The sequence below is a fragment of the Cyprinodon tularosa genome, unplaced genomic scaffold, assembly GCF_016077235.1.
Source record: "Cyprinodon tularosa strain WSP-4 unplaced genomic scaffold, ASM1607723v1 ctg511, whole genome shotgun sequence".
Taxonomy (NCBI): domain Eukaryota; kingdom Metazoa; phylum Chordata; class Actinopteri; order Cyprinodontiformes; family Cyprinodontidae; genus Cyprinodon; species Cyprinodon tularosa.
Genome location: NW_024039243.1, coordinates 435,470 through 458,628, shown reverse-complemented (window position 1 = coordinate 458,628; position 23,159 = coordinate 435,470).

Sequence of the window (23,159 nt, the reverse complement as noted above, 5' to 3'; positions counted from 1 at the left end):
CTATGTCTTCTATGTGTAGCTTTACCCAATCACTTTACTATTTTTATGTTCGTTCAATTATTTTTTATTTATAATTACTATTTCTGTTCAAACTAGTTGAAACTTCTGGCGACTGTTCTTTGGAAAATGTACCTATAAATTCTTGTAGTACAAAAATATTTTAATAAAGCTTAAAAAAAAAAAAGAAAAAAAAAACCTTAATTTGGAACTTCCTAACGACACATAGGAAAGCTCCGCATAACCCCGCCCACATGTGGGCGGAGTTATGCATAGACCTCCCCTTTGTGATGACATAGCCCCCATTCCAATGTGATGTCATAGCATATGATAGAATAGAATAGAACAGCCCAGCCACAAGCACATTTGTGAATTCCCAGTGGTTTGACCAACAGCTCCACGCATTTCAATTGGTGTTAACAGGAAAACCTCTTTGGAAAAACATTTTAGAGATTCATTTTAATTCTTCAAAATATTCTTCAACATTTTTTTAGAACAAGATATTGAAGATATGGAGAATAATTATTTTTTGGAATCCAAAACAAGCAAATACTGCATTGTAGAATATCTTGGCTTAGGTGGAACAGCAGAAGTTATGGAGTATAGAAACCAAGAAACTGGAGAGATTGTTGCAATTAAAACAGCAATAGATAACAATGAACTCCGTATACATGAGGAAAAAAAGGTCTTAAGGAAAATCAAGGCGCTTGGATCGGAAAACTACAACATAGTCAAGTTTTATGAAGATTTTTACTACAAAACAAAACAATTCCTTGTGTTTGAAAAGCTGGATATCGATTTAGAAAGTTTTACAGAAGACATTGTAGATGATGGGCTACATTTGAGTGATATTCGTGTTATTGCTCAACAGGTTTTGGTTGCATTAAATTTTCTACATAGAAATGGAATGGCACATAGAGATCTCAAGCCTAATAACATAATGCTGGTAGACCGATCGTCACTAAAAGTAAAATTAATCGATATGGGTTTCACTGAGGAGATAGAAACAATGGAAAATATTAGGTGTAATCCTCTGCTTTACATACCTCCAGAGGAAATTTTGCTCATAAAGCCAGATGCAAGTGTGGATATGTGGTGTCTAGCCCTCACTTTGATCTATCTCTACATTGGAGAAAACCTGTTCGAGTATAACACCATGGAAGAAACATTGGCGGCAATTTTTAAAATGTTGGGTGAATCAAATTGTAGTTATAAATGTTCCTCTTCTTGTCAAAATGATTTCAGGGATTATGATCCAGAGTTGAAGCTGAAGTCTTTGGATGACCTCTTGAAAATCCGACCACCAACACAAGACCCCATTGAAAGGGAGGATTTACTAAGTTTCATCGATCTTCTAAAACAAATGCTTGTTACTACACCGCAGGAACGTATTACATCAGCAGCCGCACTTAAACACAGCTTTATTACAATGAACCATTTTTCTGACTTCATCAGCAACAGTTCTTATGATTCTGAGGCCTATGAGGCAATGATAAATCACAAATCTTTGACGGCAGAAAGGTTGGGACCCGAATCATTATATCCCAAAGAAGTTATATCCAATTCTGATGAATCTTCAACCTACATCTCTGAAACTCAAAGCTCCCCTTCTGACAACAGTTACAGTGTCACTTCAGGCAACTACGACCCACCCAAAGGGGATTTGTTTCATGCTAAGACTGGAAAAACCCCAGAAAGCTCGTCAGTGCGCTCATATGACAGGACCTCATCAAGCTGGTACAGCAGGACCCTCTCTCCTCAAAGACACCCAGAATCCCTTGCTGTGACATCCCAACTCTCCTCTAAAACCTCTGATCTGGGAGATGAATCAATGACCTCCTTAAATTCTGATGGTCAACAGCCAACCAATTGTGGGAGATTTTTTACAAAATTATTCTTGGAGAATCACTTTGTTTTGGAATCTGAAACAAGCAAATACTGCATTGTAGCAAATCTGGGCTTAGGAGGAACAGCAGAAGTTTTCGAGTGTGTAAACCAAGAAACTGGAGAGATTGTTGCAATAAAAACAGCAACAGATGACATGGAAATCAATTTACATGAGGAAAAAAAGGTCTTACAGAAAATTAAAGCGCGTGGATCAGACAACTACAACATAGTCAAGTTTTATGAAGATTTTTACTACAAAACAAAACAATTCCTTGTGTTTGAAAAGCTGGATATCGATTTACGAAGTTTTACAGAAGACATTGTAGATGATGGGCTACATTTGAGTGATATTCGTGTTATTGCTCAACAGGTTCTGGTTGCATTAAATTTTCTACATAGAAATGGAATGGCGCATAGAGATCTCAAGCCTGACAACATAATGCTGGTAGACCGCTCGTCACTAAAATTAAAATTAATCGATATGGGTTTCACTGAGGAGATAAAAAGAATGGAAAATATTAGGTGTAATCCTCTGCTTTACATACCTCCAGAGGAAATTTTGCTCATAAAGCCAGATGCAAGTGTGGATATGTGGTGTCTAGCCCTCACTTTGATCTAACTCTACATTGGAGAAAACCTGTTCACTTATAACAGCATGGAAGAAACATTGGCAGCAATTGTTAAAATGTTGGGTGAACCAAATTGTAGTTATAAATGTTCCTCTTCTTGTCAAAATGATTTCAGGGATTATGATCCAGTGTTGAAGCTGAAGTCTTTGGATGACCTGCTGAAAATCCGACCACCAACACAAGACCCCATTGAAAGGGAGGATTTACTAAGTTTCATCGATCTTCTAAAACAAATGCTAGTTACTACACCGCAGGAACGTATTACATCAGCAGCCGCACTTAAACACAGCTTTATTACAATGAACCATTTTTCTGACTTTATCAGCAACAGTTCTTATGATTCTGAGGCCTATGAGGCAATGATAAATCACAAATCTTTGACGGCAGAAAGGTTGGGACCCGAATCATTATATCCCAAAGGAGTTATATCCAATTCTGATGAATCTTCGACTTCAGGCAACTACGACCCACCCAAAGGGGATTTGTTTCATGCTAAGACTGGAAAAACCCCAGAAAGCTCGTCAGTGTGCTCATATGACAGGACCTCATCAAGCTGGTACAGCAGGACCCTTTCTACTCAAAGACACCCAGAATCCCTTGCTGTGACATCTCAACTCTCCTCTAAAACCTCTGATTTGGGAGATGAATCAATGACCTCCTTAAATTCTGATGGTCAACAGCCAACCAATTGTGGGAGATTATTTACAAAATTATTCTTGGAGAATCACTTTGTTTTGGAATCTGAAACAAGCAAATACTGCATTGTAGCAAATCTGGGCTTAGGAGGAACAGCAGAAGTTTTCGAGTGTGTAAACCAAGAAACTGGAGAGATTGTTGCAATAAAAACAGCAACAGATAACATGGAAATCAATTTACATGAGGAAAAAAAGGTCTTACAGAAAATTAAAGCGTGTGGATCGGACAACTACAACATAGTCAAGTTTTATGAAGATTTTTACTACAAAACAAAACAATTCCTTGTGTTTGAAAAGCTGGATATCGATTTACGAAGTCTTACAGAAGACATTGTAGATGATGGGCTACATTTGAGTGATATTCGTGTTATTGCTCAACAGGTTCTGGTTGCATTAAATTTTCTACATAGAAATGGAATGGCGCATAGAGATCTCAAGCCTGACAACATAATGCTGGTAGACCGATCGTCACTAAAAGTAAAATTAATCGATATGGGTTTCACTGAGGAGATAAAAAGAATGGAAAATATTAGGTGTAATCCTCTGCTTTACATACCTCCAGAGGAAATTTTGCTCATAAAGCCAGATGCAAGTGTGGATATGTGGTGTCTAGCCCTCACTTTGATCTATCTCTACATTGGAGAAAACCTGTTCACTTATAACACCATGGAAGAAACATTGGCAGCAATTGTTAAAATGTTGGGTGAACCACATTGTAGTTATAAATGTTCCTCTTCTTGTCAAAATGATTTCAGGGATTATGATCCAGTGTTGAAGCTGAAGTCTTTGGATGACCTGCTGAAAATCCGACCACCAACACAAGACCCCATTGAAAGGGAGGATTTACTAAGTTTCATCGATCTTCTAAAACAAATGCTAGTTACTACACCGCAGGAACGTATTACATCAGCAGCCGCACTTAAACACAGCTTTATTACAATGAACCATTTTTCTGACTTTATCAGCAACAGTTCTTATGATTCTGAGGCCTATGAGGCAATGATAAATCACAAATCTTTGACGGCAGAAAGGTTGGGACCCGAATCATTATATCCCAAAGGAGTTATATCCAATTCTGATGAATCTTCGACCTACAGCTCTGAAACTCAAAGCTCCCCTTCTGACAACAGTTACAGTGTCACTTCAGGCAACTACGACCCACCCAAAGGGGATTTGTTTCATGCTAAGACTGGAAAAACCCCAGAAAGCTCGTCAGTGTACTCATATGAAAGGGCCCCATCAAGCTGGTACAGCAGGACCCTCTCTCCTCAAAGACAACCAGACATTTGCTATAACTTATGCCCAGAATCCCCTACTGTGACACCCCAACCAGCATCAGTTAGTGTCTCTGACCAGAAACAAGCATCGCCACCAAGTTCCACATATAAGGTGATAAATAAACAAGGCAATTCTGAGGAACCGCTCCTAAAAGGATCTGAAGACACCAACTCGCCTGGCTTATGCCCAGAATCCCCGACTGTGACTCCCCAACCAGCATCAGTTAGTATCTCTGACCAGAAACAAGCATCGCCACCAAGTTCCAGACATAAGGTGACAAACAAACAAGGCAATTCTGAGGAACCACTCCTAAAAGGATCTGAAGACACCAAATCGCCTGGCTTATGCCCAGAATCCCCGACTGTGACACCCCAACCAGCATCAGTTAGTGTCTCTGACCAGAAACAAGCATCGCCACCAAGTTCCACACATAAGGTCATAAACAAACAAGGCAATTCTGAGGAACTGTTCCTAAACGGATCTGAAGACACCAAATCGCCTGGCTTATACCCAGAATCCCCGACTGTGACACCCCAACCAGCATCAGTTAGTGTCTCTGACCAGAAACAAGCATCGCCACCAAGTTCCAGACATAAGGTGACAAACAAACAAGGCAATTCTGAGGAACCGCTCCTAAAAGGATCTGAAGACACCAAATCGCCTGGCTTATGCCCAGAATCCCCGACTGTGACACCCCAACCAGCATCAGTTAGTGTCTCTGACCAGAAACAAGCATCGCCACCAAGTTCCACACATAAGGTCATAAACAAACAAGGCAATTCTGAGGAACTGTTCCTAAACGGATCTGAAGACACCAAATCGCCTGGCTTATACCCAGAATCCCCGACTGTGACACCCCAACCAGCATCAGTTAGTGTCTCTGACCAGAAACAAGCATCGCCACCAAGTTCCAGACATAAGGTGATAAACAAACAAGGCAATTCTGAGGAACCGCTCCTAAAAGGATCTGAAGACACCAAATCGCCTGGCTTATACCCAGAATCCCCGACTGTGACATCCCAACCAGCATCAGTTAGTGTCTCTGACCAGAAACAAGCATCGCCACCAAGTTCCACACATAAGGTCATAAACAAACAAGGCAATTCTGAGGAACTGTTCCTAAACGGATCTGAAGACACCAAATCGCCTGGCTTATACCCAGAATCCCCGACTGTGACACCCCAACCAGCATCAGTTAGTGTCTCTGACCAGAAACAAGCATCGCCACCAAGTTCCAGACATAAGGTGATAAACAAACAAGGCAATTCTGAGGAACCGCTCCTAAAAGGATCTGAAGACACCAAATCGCCTGGCTTATACCCAGAATCCCCGACTGTGACACCCCAACCAGCATCAGTTAGTGTCTCTGACCAGAAACAAGCATCGCCACCAAGTTCCAGACATAAGGTGATAAACAAACAAGGCAATTCTGAGGAACCGCTCCTAAAAGGATCTGAAGACACCAAATCGCCTGGCTTATACCCAGAATCCCCGACTGTGACATCCCAACCAGCATCAGTTAGTATCTCTGACCAGAAACAAGCATCGCCACCAAGTTCCACATATAAGGTGATAAATAAACAAGGCAATTCTGAGGAACCGCTCCTAAAAGGATTTGAAGACACCAAATCGTCCGGTTTATACACAGTATCCCCGACTGTGACACCCCAACCGGCATCAGTTAGTGTCTCTGACCAGAAACAATTATCGCCACCAAGTTCCAGACATAAGGCGATAAACAAACAAGGCAATTCTGAGGAACCGCTCCTAAAAGGATTTGAAGACACCAAATCGTCATTTCAAGATATCAACATCTTAACAACCTTTGATGATCCCTCACAGCTAGTTAAAGATAAAACCCAAAATAGTTGTTGGGATAGAGTAAAGAAATTTTTCTCCAACATGAACTGGTGTTGCCTTTGTCCCCAAGAATAAAATAATATCAGCAGCCTTACTGGAAATTAAATGAAGTTAATGGATTAACTCAGTCTCTTCCTCCCTACATCCCCTCATTCCTTTCTCCATTTATCCCCTCATCTCTCATCCCTACCTCCCTTCATCCCCTCACCCTTTCTCCCTTAATCTCCTCATCTCTTCCTCCCTTCACCCCTCATCCCTTCCTCGCTTAATCAACTGATTTTAAGTTTTGCCATATTCCTTTCCATGTGTGGGTTTTCTCTGGGTATCCCAGTTTCCTTCCCACGTAAAAAAAAAAAAAAAAAAATCAAAATTAATATCAAACATTTTACTGAACAAGTTTTCCCCTTGTTCTGTTCTGAATGCAAGATACCGATTTTATTTTATTTATTTCTATTTTATATTATTTTATTTATTATGTATTTTAAGTGTTGCCCTATTCCTTTCCATGTGTGGGTTTTCTCTGGGTACCCCAGTTTCCTTCCCACCTAAAAAAAAAAAAAAAAATTTAAATCAAACATTTTACTGAAAATTGTTTTAAAAAATAAAAAAAACCCGACTTAAAATATGCTTAATTTATAAGAAATGCTAAACTAGTAGTGATAGATGATGGGATAACATAATAACTTGGAATATGTACCCCAGGTATTTCCATCTATAAGAAAGTAATGTCTGTGTTATTTTGCATTTCAGAATTTGAAAGCTGCACTTTACATTTAACAAATAAGGATATTACAAACCTTCAACGCAAGAAAGGGAGTTGTTCTCCCATCCACAAACATTAACCTGCCTTTAGAATGGGTATTTCTTTAATTTCCAATTCCTTGATTAAGTCTTGCATTGATAGATTGTCCCGTATTGTTAAGAGATCAGGCAACAGTTATGTAGGAGATTAGATCTGGAGAGGTGGAAGTAAAGACATAAAGGTGAAGGCTTAATCTCTCTTTATTTCAAAAATAAGTATTAAAAAATCTTACATTAGAACATTAAGTCCATTTTTTAAAACAGACACTGATCCATTTAAAAATCTGTTACAGTTTGATACTATCCAACGTGTTGATTAGGAGCTAAGTTGTAGCGATTTCTATTCAAAGGAAGAAAACTGTGTAGCATTCAACCTTAGTAGAATCACATTTGAAAGACAAAGAAAGCAGTGAAGAAACTCGTGGATACACTCTTATATGTTTCTCTATTAGTTTTCTATTTATTGCTGTGATTATTAGTGTTTATTATGTTAAAGTTAAAACTTTAACTCAAACCCGATGGCCCAGTCCTCATTTCAGCATGTGAGGGCCGGCCCTCCTCAAACCATACTGGCACCAAAACTTACTCTCCGGTCGAAGCACCTACCTGTGACAGTAAATAACTCAAGGAGCTCAAGAAGTAATACAAGGTTAACTATTTAAATGATGCATGCACTATATGTAGCCCTTCCTAATTGTGTTCTACAAACAGGGAGCATTTTCATTAACGTCCATCATGTTAAAATGCACAAATGCATCAACAATGCACAGCTTTGCTCCTGTTTTGTCAGAGAAAAACATTATCCTGCTGCATTGATGTGAGCTGATGAGAGAGGATCAACGCCTCAGATCTACGGGTCACTTTGGTCACATCGCACAATAATCGTGTGATCCTCTTCATAGTGTGGGAAAACCCAAATGAAACCCAGGCCTCCACTCTGAGCATAATGGCCTAAAGGTGGTTATCTCATTGCCTGAGTCACTGATCAGGGTTTTGTCTTGTAACCTTTTTTTTTTTTTCAATCAAATAGGAGCAGATAGCTCAATCCACTCCATCAGATCAGAGCTCCTCTCTGCATATCACCCTATAGCCTCCTTTTCTTATCCTACTCCTCAATAATGGTCAATCCTACATCAATACGCAAGCTTCCTTTCACTCTGTCTATTCCCAGAGGTGGCCTCATTACCCCAGGGTGTTTTGTTTGTTTGTTCCTTGGTCAAAGAAGCTGAATTGAGCAGCAGGCAGGGGTGGTTGGAAAAGCGAGAAAGGGGTGGGGTATGTTGAAGATGGCTTTAGTGAGTGGACAAGGGCCTGAGGACACAGGAGTCCCTGTGGCTCTGAAGAGGACAGATCAGCAATCACAGGGCAGCAGGCCATGGGAGGCCGCATTTATCAGATCATGTTGATACGAATCACTGTGTGGAAGATTAGGCAGGCAGCAAAGATGACAAAGAGCAGAGGATGTGAAAAAAAACTTATAGGAAGGAGTGTAAAATGTGAAAAGGTTTAGGTTCTGCAAATAATTGGAAACCGGTTTTCATTATTGCAAAGACTGAAACTCTTTTTTGCTTTACAAATCTAGGTTTAATACTTCTCTAATAAAAAAAAAGCACCAATTAAATTGAAAGACTTTAAAAAGTGAAGGTCTTCTGTTTGTGTAAAGCTAAAGTGTGATGATATTCAATTAGATGAAAGACATTGCGGGTTTGGGAGCACAGGAGGAAGTTTTAGCTATATACTAAAAACACAATTTTCTTTTATTTACAAAAATTGATAGAAGAAAAAAAATGAAATGTTTTAAATAATCTTTTATAGGTTTACAAGAATGCTATTCAAATTTAGTTTCTGCTTTTACTGTTGATTACACACAAAAAAATATATCTCAGGCTAAATAACTGGGGATGTAACTGATGCACAAACTTATTAACCAGTTCTGCTGAACCTTAAACTTAATTATTGCTCTATTCTCTAAATGTAAACCTAAAAAACTTTTAGTCAAAATACATCACCTATTTCTCATACATGAAGCTCAATTTCAATGAGTAAAATGTTGTCATTCAATATTCTTTAAGCCGTTTGTCTGAATTTGTCTTATAGCATAGCCAAAAAACTGTCACTCAGTTTTACAATTAGCACTCAGAGATGGAGCAGAATAGGGGCCACAGGTGTGACATCTGGTTTAAGAGCAATGGACACCTACATCAGAATGCATGAAGGAATATTGCATTGAATTTCATTTATTATTTATGTGTAGCACCATTCATATCTTTGTTTTTTTTAAGTAATCTTTTTTTAGGACAAATAAAACTGTGCAGTATTTTCGTTTTTCTTGAACATTTAAATCAATTCTCAGAAAATATTCCTCATATTCTCAGAACCCTACACACGATTAAAAAAACACTCTTCAAAACTCTTTCATCTCCTAAAAATCAAACTTTACTTTCAAAACTATATGAATTCCTCTATGAACATGGTTTAGTTTGCCAATGTAAAAAACACCAACCAACAAATTAATAAACTTTTATAAAAAGTATTTGAACACGGATGACCTCATTGTAAAATACTATTATGGATGGCGATCAGAAATCATTACTTAGGCCTTTTCTCTTAAGTGTTACGCTCGATGTAGATACTAAATAAGTGTTTTGTAAAAAATTTTATTCACGCTAATTCCGAACATACATAAAAAATAAAATAGTATATCTCATGAACAGTAGTTTTAAAATTTTTCCAAAAACATATAATCATACATACATAAAGTTAAATATGGTGGTACACATAAAAGACATGAAAGTTACTGTACATGTGGTGACAGTAAAAAACAAACAAACTGCTGTTTCTTCCTCAATACGTTCCAACACTGGCCTTCTGCATAAAAACAGAAGTTCTCACATGGGGCTTTTTTCTGTTCAAAGTCTGAATGCTAGATTTTAAAACTCTATTGCAGGTGTTCACCAATACTATGAAGCTAGTGCAAAGTTGGACAAATCGCATTTATACTATGGAATGACTGTTCCTTGTGAAAACAGCTACTGAAAACTATGCTTAATGCAGGGAAAATGTGTGAAGATTTTTTTGAGAAAAGTGTGTTTTAGAACTACAGCTAAAGGGAAGAGTAGGTTTGTATTTTGGCCGACAGTAGAAAATGTGCAATAAACGATGGAACAAGCTGCAAAAGGTGTGTAATAAACACCCCAAAAGCACAAAAAGAAAATATAACGGAAACCTACAAGCAACACAGAAAATGCAAACAAAAAAAATGCTGTGATCACAAACAAAATGATGTAAGCAAAAACACAATTCTGCAAGTCAGCAAACTCACTCAACAAAAGTAAGTGCTCCAGACCACTAGAGGGAGTTTAAAAAATTAGAACCCATATCAAAGGACCAAAGTGTTACTCTCCCTCTCTCTCTTTACACACACACACACACACACACACAGTGGGTGTGTTTGATTTTGGAGGCTACCTGGACTGGATCCTTTGAGGTCTGTGAAAATAAGGAGAGCGGAAGAGTTTTGGGTATGGCTTCAAACAGGTCCAGCCTTCTCCGGCTTTTGATCTGTCGCCTAGCACGCATACACAAAGCAGGCCAAACATGAATACCGAACTTCTCACTATTGTTCGGGGTGCTAATAACATTTTCGAGGAGCTTTAACAGCAGTACCATCATCACGAATATCATATTTATGTTAACCACACTGCAGAAATATTGCAATCTGACCTTAAATGACATCCAAATTTGCACAGGGACAGATAAAGACCTTTCAATAAACCAAACATTAGCCGCCACACATCTGACTCAATAACCATTTAAAAAACAGTTTTAATCATTTCAGATGGAACTATTCACATACTTGTATTGTATTAAACTGCACTTACAATATTCACCACTGTTCCGCACCATTTATATTTTCCTTTAAGGAGGGAACAGCCGGCTTGCTTGGACTTGCAATTTATCATGGGAAACTCAATGCTACGTACTGACTTACTGGACCCGTCCTTCAAAATGGGCAAAAAGAAGGATGCATTTGTTTTCTGCATAATTAGGAGTCTTCAAAACTGAACAGACCTCGACGCCGCGCTGTGATGTAATTGGCCAACGAAACTGGCCTTCGGAGGACACAGTCCCTAAATTTAAACTCAGCAATATACTGTATATATGATGTGTGTATATATATATATATATATATATATATATATATATATATATATATATATATATATATATATATATATATATATATATATATATATATATATATATATATGGTGGTGTGGGGGGTTGCTGTTGATTTTACAATTTTGATAATTTTCTTTCTTTGATTGCAGCATGTTGTTTGTGGTTGCTCAATCATAGTTGATTGCCTTTTTTTGTTAATTGTAGGTCTTTGCTTTTGTTTGCAACATACAGTATTTCTGTTGCATTAGTTTTCTCTTTTTGCGTGGTTTGGATTTTGCGTCATATCTATCTTTGCAACTTGTCTCACAGTAGATGGCGCATTTGCACGTTTGCAACTAGCTTCTTTTTGTGTTACTGTTTGCAGTGATTTTCTGCTACATTTATTTTTGTTGTTGCATGTTTTGGAATTTGCATTGCACATGTTTGTGCAGCTTGTTTCTACATTAATTATGTGTTCACACCTTTAATTCAGCAAACTCATTCAAGGGGTTGGTTCACAAGTTACATGTTATGGTCACTGCTCCTCGTGTAGCATTTTTTAAGTGCAACAAAATAATAGAAAAATTGCATTTTATGTACAATCTATGTAAAAATATTTACAACACCTATGTTGTACTGCATCTGCCCTAAGCTTAACACCGAGGAGAAAAATGTCTAAATCCTTTCCTTTAAGGTTTTATGCTGAGTTCGTCAGTGTTCAAATATTTCTTGTAAATGTCTATTTCTGTTGATGCGTGCCAAATTGCAAAAACAATAGGGTTCTAAGAAGACCTTTTCTTTTTTTTAAGTAAAGGACAATTGAGGGGTTTTGAATATTGCTGATGTGTTTGCTGAATTGTGTGAAGTTCAGAGCATATGAGGTCTGTTTTCAAAAAATGTGTGTAAATGTTCAAGAAAAACGACAATGGCATCTAGAGCTGAGAAGCTTTTAATGCATGAAAAAGTGCTGAAAATTCTTCTTTTTCAGGAATCCAACAAAGGTTTAATTTACACAAAAAGAAAGTTTAATTTGGATCTCTGATTACTTTGAATAACGAATGAAAAAAGTAGACCTAGTAATGAGCACCAATATAACCTCTGAAGCACATGCCAACTTTAACTCCATTAGAAGCTCATAATTATCCAGCGGGAATCATCTCAGATGGGACCTTTTCTCTAAATTGGTTCTGGTATAAAAACAGAGATAATTCCTGCTTCTCTAAAAAAAACTAAGTTTCATTTTCCACAAACCCTAAGATCATCAGAAACATCTCACCCAGTAAATGTTTATCTTTCTCCCTTGTTTTATTTTGAGGTCTTAACACATTGAGACAGCTTTACTAGTCAAACATACAATTTATTTCATTTGTTTCATTTATTGAAAATTAAACAAATCCTTATCATTACCACTCTCATGTATTAACACGATTTAATTTTTAGAAGTGGTGCAATGGTCACGATCCCAGATGTGATCTTTGATTAGCAACAGTTAACATAAGGTTTAGAGCAGGACATACAAACGCCACCATATTAAACCTATCTTGGTTGAGAGAACTTAAAGGTATCGTGGAGGATTTTCTTTTTGAATTTTTGAAAAGACCTGCCCTCTCCACTTAAAAAAAAAGCACATGCACTGCCCTGTACCTGCTCCAGAGACGAAACACCTAAAAGCGTGCGAGAGCGTGCACAGGCCCATTTCTCCTTGTGAACGCTCTGTTTAACAGTTGCTGTTTGCATCGCTCATACAAGCTTACTTTCCAAAAAAAGATTTGCAATTTTACCACTATGTCAGACTCACCACCAGTAAGTGAAAAGGGAATGGCCTTACGTAAACACATATCACATATAATATGTAATTAGGAGGACCACTTATTTTGATGATCCAACCGGAAAAAAAAACATCCTCCACTATACCTTTAAGAAAGATTCTATGGTGGCCAATACTTGAATAGATGATTTCACAGTAAACATAAAAGATCCTGCAAACCCAGAAACCTAAATTAGCAAGCACAAAAGTTGGACCAACACACAAAACACACTCAAAGGAAACACAGGGAAAATGCTGCAAGTAGCGAAATAATTAAAATTAGCTGAGTTAAGAAAAGCTGAAAACTAGGTCTGTAGAACAGAAGCCCTCCAGACCATACTACTATACTCATATTGAAGCAGAACATAGACACTGCTATGAACTAACGTCTTAAGACCAGATCAGTGCCTGGCACTACCCGATCCGTCCCGCAAGTACGATCCATTCTATCTGCTCATTTGCGCATGCGCAACCAGATATACGTCAAGGTCTCCCTCGATTTCTATTTTGTAAAAAACACCCAAAATACATATTTCCCTCCCCCAAATAGTAAGCATACTAAACTATACTGTGTTAAAGGTTAATAATGTATTTCCTGAGAAAATAAAAGCCTTAAAATCCTTTGGATCAATTTGGTAAGTTTTTACCGCAGGTGGATCTCAGCTACTTATAACCTTTTTAACAAAAAACTAAAACACCCTGAAATTTCTTCCCTACACTTTGATTAGAAATGCAAGTTTTTCATCCACCTCTAGCAGGCATCCTTTGTTTTATCACCAGAAAAAAGCAACGCCGGATTTCTCCATGACCATCCAAGCTGCTAATGCACACCTTGTATTTCTATAATTTCTTATTAATATTGTGAACAGAGGAAGGCACATTCACACCCGCCTACACAAGGCGAAAAGCTGCACCTTGTGAAGGACACGCAGGCCTATGAATTACTGGGAGCAGGTCATTTTAAATCTGGCGGAAGGACAGCGTGTTGTTCCTGTGGAATGGGTCGTAATTAAAGGAAGCCGAGCAGCGGCTGAGAAGGCGAAAAGGGCCACGCGTCAGCCCCTCGCGGGCTTACGCCGCCGCTGATGGGAATTTATGGTTTACCTTCATAAAGTGGACGTGCTCACTGCTGAAGAGCTTCTAGCCACACAAGTTAACCCCAGAATCACTAGCAGGGGCCGTGCACCGAGCAGATTACTGAGATAAAGAAATGTAAGAGTCTAGTGAGCTCAGTTTATGTACAGGAAACATTAGCTGCATGTCAGCACGAATACAGCCTGCTTTTGAGGTCACCCAGAGATAGCTTGGCTCTAGTCAGCGGGACCCAGCCAGCGAGGACTCAAGAGACACCAATCGTAGCTCATGTCCACGAGAAGTGCAATTTAGTGAAGACAGGTTTGAGCATGCTCTCTTCCAAACACAAAGTAAATTGATTTTATGAACCCTCTTCTGGAGGGGGAAGCGGATTTATTTGAACAAGCCAGAAGTGTGTGCAGTACTTCACCGAGCAATGAAAACTGGATCCTGCATAATAAACCATCCCTCTCTTTCTCTCTCTCTCTCTTTTCCATAAAAGTTTCACCTCCTTCTCTCTCTATCTCTCTCTTTTACTTCCTTCATTTCCCACTTTTCTTTTATGCCCATCTTTATCATGCTCGGTCTCAAACACACGTCCTCTCTTTTTGTTTATGCTCATGTCTCCAGCGCGGCCCGTTTTTACCTCTCTGTGCATTTTGTTCCCCCCACCTCTTCCCATCTCTTTTGCCGCTCAGCTCTTTCCCTATCGCTCCATAAAACACTCCTTCTACCCGCTGCTTTCTGACGGCTCTCCCCTTCCACCTCCATCCATCTCCTCCTTACTCTCGCCCTCCCTACCCCTCTCTATCCCCTCCCAATAACTCCCCCTTCTCTCTCCAAGCCACCACCACCTCCTCGCTCCCTCTCACAGCCGTTCACTCCATTTTTCTGCACATGAGATTTGCCTAACAATAAGTGGCTCTGCCCAAGGTCAGATAAGAGAAGCACAGCCCAGGAAGCCACAGCCACTGTTTCTTTCATCCCATTTTTTCCCCTCCTCTCTCTTCTCACAGCTTTCGAATTATCTCGGCAGCACATAATAATAATTACTGAGGACGGCAACACAGAGATAAGGAAGCAGGAGCTGAAATGGCGAGCGAGAGGGAGAGAGAGAAGGGGTACAGGTTAGAAAAACTACAGAGGAAAGAAGGAGCGTTGTATAGATATATTAGAGAGGGCTGGGAGGCATGAGAGAATGAGGATGGAAGGTAGAAGTCCGATGACAATGTGGAGAAGCGGGAAAAGGGAAAATCAGGAGCTTGGTGTTTGGAATTTATTGAAGGATCACATTGTTGTTATTCTATTTCATATTCTATCAAACGATCCTGTTAAAAAGACTAAAATAAACTATTTGACCTCTTTCTGACACTACTTTGTATGACTCCTACAAACAGCTAAACATTTTATGAGAAAATCAGAATCAGAATCCTTTTTTAGCATAAATTCTACCCTAAATGAGTGAAGAAACTATTCTCCGCTCTATCTGCTGCCTCATGTCCAAAATCCCCATTCCTAGGGGAACACATCCACAAAGATACATCTAAATTCTGATGTTTTTTTTCCATGGGTTGGATGGATGTAAAATTAGTAGGAAATACACCTACAGTAGCCTCCATCTGCTTAATTATAAAGGGCTGGTGTCCACAATTAGTGCCATTTAAAGTAACTGATTGGATCAAGGCCAAGAAGCATACACTGCCTTAAAAGGTATTTTACTCTCTTTTTTTTTCACATGTTTTTTTACGTTATAAATATAAGCTTTAGTCCATTTCATTGGGAGTTCATGTGGGAAAAGAAGACTGCATATTTTTGAAGTGGAAACAAAAAGAAAAAAGGCCTGGACTTCTTTCTCTGCATCAGCTTGAAAAGTCTAGGATCATTCTATGGGTAGCTTTGGCTGTGCGATTCATATCCTCATCCTGCTGAAAGCTGAATTTCTACCCTTAGCAAAGGTATATTTCAACCTTTTTAAGCTTTACCTCCAGCATTTCTCTGTTTTCAGTTTCTATCCATCCTCTGATCTACTATGACCACCCTCTGTGTCTCTGCATCCCCATACCATGATGGTTCCAACAGTGGTGGTTCCAGAAAATGCTCATAGGGGTGGCCAGGCAGGGACCAATGCGATACCAATGAGGGGTGGCCAAAAGATAAAAGGTGCTGAAACCAAAATGAATGTGCATAAGATCAATAGTTTCCAAATAAATCAGTAAAGAAAGATCAGTTTCATGAAGTCCTTGCCAATACAAGTACAAACACATTTAAAAATCAGTGTTGTTTAGATCAACCTATGGTTTTACATAATATATACATTAATGGTCTGAGCAGTTGTTATTTATCTTTATTACATAGAAAACTCCTAGATGACTGCAGAGACATATTCTCCCAGAGAAAAAATAAATGAGTGAAGCATTTTCCTCTAAATCTATAAGGCATACAAAATAGGCATGGGTTCTCTAATTCTGTGGCGATCTGGTGTTGTTTTTCCATTTATAGATCACAAATAAATCATAGCTCTGTCAGGTGTAGCCCGTACTGCTAACTAACTGTCCTCTGAGAGTAACTTTTTGCCCTCTTTTTTTCATTTTCATTTTGAAAATTTGAGATAGTATTGTTTGCCGCCTCATTGCAGCTAGTATCATTAGCTAATCGCTAAAAGCTAATTGCCGTTTTCTTTTAGTTAAATTTTGACTTCATATCTAACAGACAAATCTGTCGTCAACCGACACAATGCTGGATATGAAAGGAAAAATGTTTAACAGTAGATGCAAACTAAATGTTAATGTCAATGTCTGCTCTCAGTTTAAAATGAGAGGTTATTCAAGCCTAATTTTCTTTAGCATTTAGTGAAGCTAGCCTTAGCTTACGTCATAAAAAGTTACAAATTTAACCTTAAAGCATATGTCTAATACGGTCGGAACACATTCATGACTGTGTTAAATGGGTTATTTAATGTTGAGTTCACTTAAAGGTATAGAGCAGTCATCCCCAAACTCGGTCCTCGAGGGCCGCTGTCCTGCAGGTTTTAGAGGTTTCCCTGCTTTAAAACAGCTGATTATACTGATTGCAGTAGAGCAAAAGCCTGTTAATTAGCTTTCAATTAAAATCAGCTGTGCTGGAGCAAGGAAACCTCTAAAACCTGCAGGACAGCGGCCCTCGAGGACCGAGTTTGGGGATGCCTGGTATAGAGGATAATATTTTTTTTCCAGGTGGATCATCTAAATGATTGGTCCTCCTAATTGTCAGTCATTCTGGTGATATGTGATAAAGTGATAAAGCCGTCATATGTGCTCTGTCATGATCGTTTTATGGAATCTGACCTAAAATCAGAGAAACCCCTCAGAGACCACGGAGAAAAGTTTAACAGGTTTATTTGTGGTATGAGGACTCGGGTAGGATCTGGAACTCAGTGAACTGGTGAACCGGAAGTTTGAGGGGGCTCTTGTCAATTGTTGAATCCAGTCTGTGTGGGATTATCCAGAGAATAGGGAACACGTAGGAGAGCGGACAGGTAGACAAACGTTGGACTCGGAGGAGTAATGGAGCGGACTGTCACTCAGATTTCCGATGGGAAATTGAACCGATCATGCGGAGGTTTTCCCCTGCTCAGTGTGAACTCAGTATTTCCTTCCAGGAGGAGAAGGTCCAGGTATCCAATAATACAGGAAGGTTTCCCAAAACTGGGAAACACTCTGGCCTTGAGGTAGTGACAGCCCACTGCTCAAATACTCCTCCAGTTAATGGTCCAATGAGCCGCAGGTGTGCAGGGAGGCCCAACGAAGACAGGGCACCTCCTGGTGGTGGAGAGAAGGAAACACACAAACAGACCACACAAACTGGATTCCTAACATGCTCGTCCCTTCAGCTATCTTTTTCTGCACATGCGCACTTTCAGGCGTTCTCTGTGGTGAGCTACAGTTTAGACAGTCATTAAAGCTCACCTTTATCACTGCGTTTCTTTGAAAATGGCTGAGGCTCGTAAGAGAAAAAGTGTCTATGAAGTGTATGTGAAGAAAAGAAAGGCCTCAGAAGAGGCAGATATATCCCAAAATGCTTTGTGCGGAGAGCTCTCCTCGCAAAGCATCATGGGATTTGCTGTCACATTGGCCCACTATCGCTACCCGACATCAGCGACTAATAACAAAGATGGTGTGACCAACAGAGCAAAAAGCAGTGATCATCTGTCTGAACGGTCTGAGTTTGCTATAATGTGCACTATGTAGTACCCGCTCTATATAGTGAGGGAAGGCTTAGGGCTTGCATTTTTTTTAGATGAGGAGAGTGGAGAGGCCAGGTCTTTTAAAATAAGGCACAAAAATCCTCCACTGTATCTTTAAATAAAAATGAATATGCGATCCACATCTACACCACAAAAGTAAGTGTGATTATTTTTTCTTTGGTTTGGTTCATTATTTTATTGTCTGAAATTTTTTATGTGTCTTATTTGTAAGTTAAATGAATGAACAGAGAGGATGTTGATTGGTAAATAAAAAAACACTCATTCTGGTTTTCACTCTTGTTTCATATAGTCTATTGGATAGAAAAAGTCAGATTTGAAGATAAACAAGATATCGGAAATCAGTTAATGTCTTTCATTATACACAAAACATGAAGTAGAGTTCTCCAAATAATTTTTTTCTTTTTCTTTTTCAAAATAAAAGTTATAGGTAGTTGTAGGTAATAACTGACATATATTAGGTAATGGGTGCATGTAATAACGTAAGGTATCTACAGTGAGAACATTCGCATTTTACTGTATATTAGTTCGACCTCCAAATATCTCAGTAGGCTCACCAGATATAAAGTAAGCTTCAGCAAAAAGAAAGGAATTCTAGTCTTATCATAAATGTTAACTGTGGGGGTTTGGAGCACTTTTGTGAAAAACCAAGAGTGTTTGTTATTCAACCAGAAATTGTATTGAAGTGTAGTAAATTTTTAAAAAATATATGACTTAAGTAACATGTATGACGCGGTAAAACTACTCCTAAAAGTATATTTTTGTCAAACGTTACTCAGGTAAATGTGAGTAAATGTAACTGGGTGCTGCCGGCCTCTGGGAATCAGATTATATACGTGTTTAGATGAAGACTCGGGATGAACCATATAGAAATAAAACATTTTTTTAAAAAGCTTGTTAAATTAAAGTCACTCAACCCCAATTATGATACGATCTTAGCAGCATGTCCCAAGGCAAGCCTGAGAAAGAGTGCTGATGCTGCTATCATTATTGGACACATGATGCACCTCTCTGCTGACCAGCTTAGCAGGGGTTTCACATTATGTGTCATATCCCAGTAGCATTTACAGTTAATGGGGTCAAAAGTGTTGAGATTTTTTTTTCAAAAACTGATTGCACTTTTTTAAAGGCAGACTAAATTAGGCACACAAAGTAAGAACATACAGAAATTTGCACTTAAATATTTTCTTTGTTGTAGTGCTTCTTGGAAACAGATCGTATGCTTATCTTTACTTCTATATACAAAAAAACCATGCAAAATCCTCCTTTAGTGGAGGCAGTTTGGGGCAGCTTCTCCCTCTTTGGAAGAACAATCCCATATCTGCACTCTAAAGCCGGGTTCACGGTGCGATTTATTTCCATGGTAGGCAAACTTGTTCATTGTGAAAGAAAATCTCTGGTCATGAGCTTGATTCAACGCTTTGTGGTCGTTCAAAGCGACTGACACACTGACTGCTGTTTCAGCTCTTTTGTGTGCTTTTACTGCTGTCTCCTTTCCCTGCTTCTCTCCCTCTCTTTTCAACTTCAATAACAAGCCCATTAAAATCCACAATGATATGTCCAACATTTTTCTCTTGCAGCAAGAAATCCAGCAGTCTTGCATCATCCATCATGCAGTGTGACAAGAGTTACTGTCATATCCTTCTCCAATAGTGGGAAACATTGAAGTCTTTCACCAGTCTTAATAGCACAGTGGAAGCTAGACTTCAGGAACCAAACTTTGTCCTCCAAGATGTCATTGTTGGTCTGCAAAGAACACTGTTTGTTCAAAGACAGCTTACAATATTTGGGAAGAAAGAGGAAGGAACTGTCTGCAGTCTCCACTGAACAACTCGGCATGAGGGTGATGGATAAAAAACCTCAGATGAGATTATTACACCAACTAAAAGTTGAAGAATGTGATTCAGACGCACAGCAGTATTTGATCTACTTCATATTTTGTGTATAATGGAAGACATTAACTGATATCTGGTTTATCTTCAACTTTGACTTTTTCCATCCAATAGATGATACGAAACAAGAGTGAAAAAACCAGAATGAGTCGTTTTCTATTTACCAATCAACATTTTCTCTGTTCAGCCATTTAACATACAAATGAGACAAATAAAAAAAAAAAAACAACAACAAATTCCTAGTTGTATAACACCTTTTTTTCAGACAACAAACCAAACCAAAAAAAAATAAAAAATCACACTTTTTTTTAATACACACCAAGTCTGACTTTTGTGGTGTAGATGTGGATGGCATATTAATTTTTATTTCGAATGTATTGTTGAGGATTTTCACGCTTTTTTTTTTTTGCACAACCCTGTACCTGCTCCCAGGAGGGAACTCGTGCGAGAGCGTGCACAAGCCCATTTCACCTCATGCACGCTCAGTTTAAAAGTTGCTGGTCTCGTAGCTCATACAAGCCTACTGTGTTCCCTCTAACCTCTAAATACCTCCATCACTATATAGAGCGGGGACTATATAGTGAACTTTAGAGCAAACTCAGTTAACTGATCGTTCAGACAGATGATCACTGCTTTTTTGCCCCGCTGGTCACGTAACTCCTCCTCCCATGCGCGTCAAACTTCACTTGTGCCGCTTCTCCTGTTAATATAGTAAAGCCCTCCAGAGAGCCCAGGACCAGGCTACCCGTGATGCAAATTAGCCAATGAGCTGCTGTCAATCTGGGTTGCTGCTGCTGCTACTTTCAGACACAGCAGCCAAACCTATATCAAGCCGGGCGATGGGAAAGAAGGAGAAGATGATGAGAAAAAGAGAAAGTGTGGACTGCTGGAAGAACTGTGGTGAACTGGTGACAGAAAAGTGAAATGGTGATCAAAGATGACCCTGCACATTTTGAGTATGTTTGGCTCAACCTGCTGCTGTGAAGCAGGATTCTCCACCATGAACAGAATCAAAAATAAATATGGATCCAGGCTCAAAATGTGAGCTTTAGAATGGCTTTGTCTCCATTCAAACAAAGGTTTATGTCAGTGTTATGCTGATAATGGTATTTAAAATAACCTCCTCTAATCTCACAAGTATCTTATGATTATTTAATGTTCATATTGAAATTAACTAAACTGAAATTAATTAAAGCATGGGCGGTTCTAGAGGGGGTCCAGCAGGCAGCAGTGCCCATGTAGAACTGACGCTGACCCTTGTTATGGCTCCTATACTAAAGACATAATATAGAATAAATACATTTTAAAGACATGAAATGTTGTCCTGTTCTTTATTTCATCCTTTGTTCTGTGCTCCCATGAAAACACGCTTCATTTTTAACTTGTAAAGGTTAATCTGAACCGATGTTTTCAAGGTAGTGTGTTTATAATGAACAAGTTGCCTGAGTTGGGAATGGGATTGATTATAGCATTGTCCAAATATTATAAATAAACTGTTCCAGTACCAGGTTTGATATTTACTTTTGACCAGAGGACACAATTCATTGTCTGTTTATCAATCTAGTTGTTGTTGATTTAAAGCCGAAATTGAAGAATGTTTACATCTATTTTATATCCAGCAGTACCAGTTGCAGATATTTTGCTTCCAGGATGGTGCTTCTCTGCAGGTTTAGTGTTCTTATGTGTGAAAGTCTCACCTTGACTCCTCCAAACATTCTTCTTGTATTTGTGCTGACTGAGTGTTTTTAACCATAAAACTTTCCTCCAAGGTCCAACAGGCTTGCCCATGTGGGCATCTACACATTTAATAAAGCTCAAAGGTTTTGTTTTTGGAATTGATAAAGTGGGTTAGCATCAAGCTTCTGGAATTGCTCTGGCCTCAACCTTGGTATAATCATACAACTAAGCTGAAATCCATGTTTCAATGAGGAAATCCATCATTTCATCTCAACAAACACAGTTTTGATTATGGCAAAAACAACAAAAAATGTCTCATCAAGGCTTACATGCTTTAATTAAGCATGTAAGTGAGACACTTTGCCAGTGGAATAAGACAATTTACATTTAAAATAATGAAAAAAACAACTGCAGTTTTTATTTCAAGTGCATAATATCCAATTATCTATTTTAAGGGTAAAAAGAATCATTCCATTGGCAGATCATCTTATTTATCTTCTTAAATTAACGGTAAAGAAACTTATTTTAAGAAATATTTAATGATTTTTTTTAGAATTTTTTTTGCAGTACAGTATTTTGAAGGAATATTTTCTAACGTTTTTGTGTGAATTTACCACTGAGGAGATTAGATATAAAAACTGATTAACCTATTGTTTATCAAAAAAACTAAACACGTGTTTCACTTAAACACGCCTTTTTTATAAAGGAAACCTTTAGCTGCTTGCAACATTTGCGTAACTTTGTTTATTTTATTTTTTTTTTTGTCCTTATTCCCCAGTTGGCTGTAGTCCCATCTGACCAGCGTCTTATGCCCGTCCTTCTTGTAATGACGTCTGTACGGTTGAAGGCTGTCTGGATTCAGCACAGTTCCTTTCTTACCATTGATAGAGTCCTTACTGTTCACCCTGTGGAGGGTAAAGGAAAAGGAGCGAGGAACAGGAGGTACGGGCAACAATCGGAGGTATTCGGAGCCCCAGTGCAACTCATGCTGAGGCAGCACAGACATTCTCAGTGTTAATGTCAGCATCCAGTTGCAGTGAAATTCTCCAGCCACTTCACCTGGGACCAGATAATGAGCTTCAAAGCAAACTAATTACAGTAATTCCACATCTATAAAAGTTCACAACTCCCTGGCAAAATGGGTTGTAACATGGATTTGTC